Genomic DNA, 5,000 nt, shown 5'->3' on the forward strand with positions numbered 1-5,000 from the left:
TATTCCTTCGGTCGGCCCTTGCGGCGGCCGTGCGCGGTGCTTCGGATCGGTCGGCCGGTCTTCCCGTCCCTCATGAAGTGTTCGCGGCCGCGCGCGCGCGGAGTTGGATCGGCCTTACTTGGTCCGATCCTTCGCCCTCGCATGTTCCGTGGGCTCGGTCCCGTCCTGTTCGGTGAAATCTTTGTCCGCTCTGGTGCGTCCCTGTGGGTTCCTTTGTCGGTTTTGCGGGTTCGGCCGGGCCTTCCGCGCCGGCCCGTCGGCTCGCTCGGATGGGCCCCGCGGAGTTGGCCCACGACGGAGCCGGCACGCTCCTTCCGCTGGTGCGGCTCTCGGTCTACGCCTCCAGCCGGCCCTTGTGGCGGCCGTGCGCGGCGCTTCGGTTCGGTCGGCCGGTCTTCCTGTCCCTCACGAAGTGCTCGCGGCCGCGCGCACGCGGAGTTGGATCGGCCTTACTTGGTCCGATCCGTCGCCATCGCATGTTGCGTGGGCTCGGTCCCGTCTCGGTGAAATCTTGGGCCGCTTTGGTGCGTCCCTGTGGGTTCCTTTGTCGGTTTTGCGGGCTCGGCGCCGGGCCTTCCGCGCCGGTCCGTCGGCTCGCTCGGACGGACCGTGCGCAGGTGGTCCCCGACGGAGCCGGCACGCTCCTTCCGCTGGCGCGGCGCTCGGTCTATGCCTCCGGCCGGCCCTCGCGGCGGCCGTGCGCGGCGCTTCGGTTCGGTCGGCCGGTCGTCCCGTCCCTCACGAAGTTCCTGCGGCCGCGCGTGCGTGGAGCGGGATCGGCCTTACTTGGTCGGATCCGTCGCCCTCGCCTGTTGCGGGGGCTCGGTCCCGTCCCGTTCGGTGAAAGCTTTGCCCGCTCTGGTGCGTCCCCGTGGGTTCCTTTGTCGGTTTTGCGGCCTTGGCGGCGGGCCTTCCGTGTCGGCCCGTCGTGGGCCCGCTGCGCGTCCGTGCGCGGTGCTTCGGATCGGTAGGCCCGTCGTCTGGGTCCCTTACGAAGCTTTGCGCGACCGCTCCTTTGTCGCCGGTCCCCTGTTAGGGCTGACCGAGCCCTCCGTTCGCCCCCTGGCCCGTCGCATGGGCCCCCGGCGCCTCCGCGGCGCCCCACCGAAAACTGTCACGACGCGCATCCAGCGCCGACGAGGTCGCAGGTTACGTGCGGCAGCCGGGGGGCTAGGCCGAGCGGCGGCGGGCCCGCCCACGGACGGGCGCGGGGAGGAGCGCAGCCGGCACGCGGCGCGGAGCGGCGGCGGCATGCCGCCGGGCGGCCGTCGGCTCAACCGTGCCCGAGTCCCGCGGGCACCGCGTCGCCCGGCCGGCGCGAGCGGCGGCGGGCCCGCCCGCGGACGGGCGCGGGGAGGAGCGCAGCCGGCACGCGGCGCGGAGCGGCGGCGGCATGCCGCCGGGCGGCCGACGGCTCAACCATGCCCGAGTCCCGCGGGCACCGCGTCGCCCGGCCGGCGCGAGCGCACGAGGGCGGGAGGCAACCGGGCGGCGCCTGCGGAACCGGATGCGACGGCCGGCGCGGCACGGCCCCGACGTGTCCGCACCGAAGACCAGCGCGGTGCGGATCGACCGCTGATGAGGTCAGAGGTTACGTGCGGCAGCCGGCCGGCTGGCCCGAGCGGCGGCCGGCACGCGATGGGGATCGAGCGGCCCCGACGGCTTGCAGCCGGGCGGCCGACGGCTAGGCCGTACCGGAGTCCCGCGGTCGTTCGGGCGAAGGGGCGCATGCTGCGGGAAAGGCCTGCGGCGGCGAACCGTCCGCCCGGCCGGCCAAGCCTTCCGCGGCGGCGCGCACGTGGCGGCGCGGCCGAGATGACCGAGCGAAGCCCCGGCGATGGGCGGCGCGCACGTGTCCGTGCGGCCGAGATGACCGAGCGAAGCCCGGGCGGCGCCCGCCGTGCGCCCTGCCGGATCGCGCCTTCCGCCGGCGCGCAACGCCAGTCCCGCGTTCCGGCCGCGGGAGAGGCCTGCGTCGGCGAACCGTCCGCCCCGCCGGCCGAACCTTCCGCGGCTGCGCGCACGTGTCCGTGCGGCCGAGATGACCGAGCGAAGCCCCGGCGACGGGCGGCGCCCGCCGTGCGCCCCGGCGGATTGCGCGGCCCGCCGGCTCGCAACGCCGGGCCCACGTTCCGGCTGCGGGAAAGGCCTGCGGCGGCGAACCGTCCGCCCCGCCGGCCGAACCTTGCGCGGCGGCGCTTACGTGTCCGTGCGGCAGAGATGACCGAGCAAGCTCCGGCGATGGGCGGCGCCCTCCGTGCGCCCCGCCGGATCGCGCTGGCCGGCGGCGCGCAACGCCGGACCCCCGATCCGCGTGCGAGCGGCGAGCGTCCGGGCGGGCCCCTTTCGCAACTTCCCTCGGTACTCTAAACACCCCTTGCCTCTCGGTCTTCCCCCCGACCCTCTCGGTATTTGCTCGGATATGTGCATGCATCGTCCCTCGTCGCCTTCGGTTATCCTCCCCGGGGTGGGCTTTGCGCCGACGCGCCAACGGGGTGGTAGGGGGGCTGCAGCCGCGGCCGCCGCGTTTCGCCATCCGCGCGTGCGCCGCCGGATCCGAGTGGAGGTCGCGGGCGACTCGTCGATGCTTGTACTAGGGGCGCATGCCGGCAGCCCCCCGCGGGGTGCGGGACCCCCGATCGGCGTGCGAGGGACGGGCGTCCGGGCGGGCCCCGTTTCCAACTTCCCTCGGAACATTAAAACCCCCCGACCCCCTCGGTCTTCGCTCCGGCCCTATCGCTATTGCTCGGATATGTGCATCCACCGTCCCTCGTTGCCTTCGGTTATCTACCCCAGGGTGGGCCTTGCGCCGATGCCCCGATGGGGTGGCAGGGGTGGGGCTGCCGCGGCCGGCGCGTTTCGGCATCCGCGCTTGGGGGCTCGGACCCGAGTGGAGGTCGCGGGCGGCTCGTCGATGCCTGCACCGGGAGCGCATGCCGGCAGCCCCCCGCGGGGCGCCGGACCCCCGATCGGCGTGCGATGGACGGGGGGAGGGGCGGGCCCGGTTTGCAAATTCCCTCGGTACTTTAAAATCTCACGGCCCTGTCGGTGCTCCCTCCGGCCCTATCGCCACTGCTCGGATATGTGCATCCACCGTCCCTCGTTGCCTTCGGTTATCTACCCCGCGGTGGGCTTTGCGCCGATGCCCCGATGGGGTGGCAGGGGGGCACGCTCTAGGCCGTGCCACGGGGCGCGGGCGCCGGCGCCGTACGTCCCTCGCGGCGGCCGTGAGCGGCACCTCGGCTTGCTCGGTCTGTCCTCCTGGGACGCGCGACCCGTGCGACCGGGACGCGCATCCCGTGCGACCGGGACGCGTGTCCGGGCCGTTCCCGTTTGCAACGCTCCTCGGTACTTTGGAACGCTTGGGGTGGGCTTTGGGCGGATGCCCCGCCGGGGTGGTAGGGAGGGGGGGCGGCTGCTGCCGCGGCGGGACTTCCGCTCCACTCCGCACAAGTCCGTCGCCTCGCGGCGGGCGCGCCCGGCACCGTTCGTCCCCGAGGGAGCCGGCACGCGCCCGCCGAGGCCCCGGCGCATGGGCGCCGCCGCCGGCCGTCCGCGCGGCGGCCGTGCGCCGGCTTCCTCCGTCGGCCCTCCCGGGATGCGCGACCCGTGCGACCGGGACGCGCATCCCGTGAGACCGGGACGCGTGTCCGGGCCGTTCCCGTTTGCAACGCTCCTCGGTACTTTGGAACGCTTGGGGTGGGCCTTGGGCGGATGCCCCGCCGGGGTGGTAGGGAGGGGGGGCTGCTGCTGCCGCGGCGGGACTTCCGCTCCACTCCGCACAAGTCCGTCGCCTCGCGGCGGGCGGGCCCGGCACCGTTCGTCCCCGAGGGAGCCGGCCCGCGCCCGCCGAGGCCCCGGCGCATGGGCGCCCCCGCCGGCCGTCCGCGCGGCGGCCGTGCGCCGGCTTCCTCCGTCGGCCCTCCCGGGACGCGCGACCCGTGCGACCGGGACGCGCATCCCGTGCGACCGGGACGCGTGTCCGGGCGGTTCCCGTTTGCAACGCTCCTCGGTACTTTGGAACGCTTGGGGTGGGCTTTGGGCGGATGCCCCGTCGGGGTGGTAGGGAGGGGGGGCTGGCGCCGCCGCGGCGGGCCTTCCGCCCCCCTCCGCACAAGTCCGTTGCCTCGCGGCGGTCGTGCCCGGCACCGTTCGTCCCCGACGGAGCCGTCGCGCGCCCGACGACTTTCCGGCGCACGGGCGCCGCCGCCGGCCGTCCGTGCGCGGCGGCCGTGCGCCACTTCGGCTTCGTCCGTCGGCCCTCCCGGGACGCGCGACCCGTGCGACCGGGACGCGCATCCCGTGCGACCGGGTCGCGTGTCCGGGCCGTTCCCGTTTGCAACCTCCTCGGTACTTTGGAACGCTTGGGGTGGGCTTTGGGCGGATGCCCCGCCGGGGTGGTAGGGAGGGGGGGTCTGCTGCCGCCGCGGCGGGCCTTCCGCTCCACTCCGCACAGGACCGTTGCCTCGCGGCGGACTTGCCCGGCACATTTCGTCCCCGACGGAGCCGGCACGCGCCTGCCGACTTCCCGGCGCACGGGCGCTGCCTTCGGCCGTCCGTGCCCGGCGGCCGTGCGCCACTTCGGCTCCCTCCATCGGCCCTCCCGGGAAGCGCGTCCCGGACGTTCGGGATGCGCACCCCGTGCGACCGGGACTCGCGTCCGGGCCGTTTCCGTGTGCAATGCTCCTCGATTCGCTGGAGCCCTTGGGGTGGGCCTTCGGAGGATGCCCCGCTGGGGAGGTAAGGGGGTGTGTCCTGCCTGGGCGGGCCTTCCGCCCGAGCCCGTCGCCCAGCGCGGATGGTCGCGCCGCGCGGGCGGGCGCGCCGCGCGTGCGCGGGGCCGTTGGCCGGTGACGCGCAAGGACGGGCGCGCTGGGCCGATCGGCCGCTCGGGCGCGCGCTTCGTCGCGCTCCCGCGCCTTGGCGCGCGCGCGGCCGCGGCGTGGTCGCTCGGTTCTGCGCATTTGGCCCGCGCGGATGGGCGCGTCGCGCGGGCGGCC

The sequence above is a fragment of the Phoenix dactylifera genome, chromosome 10 (genome assembly GCF_051530095.1).
Source record: "Phoenix dactylifera cultivar Ajwa chromosome 10, Ajwa_hap1_PhDact_Kaust_v1.1, whole genome shotgun sequence".
Classification (NCBI taxonomy): Eukaryota; Viridiplantae; Streptophyta; class Magnoliopsida; order Arecales; family Arecaceae; genus Phoenix; species Phoenix dactylifera.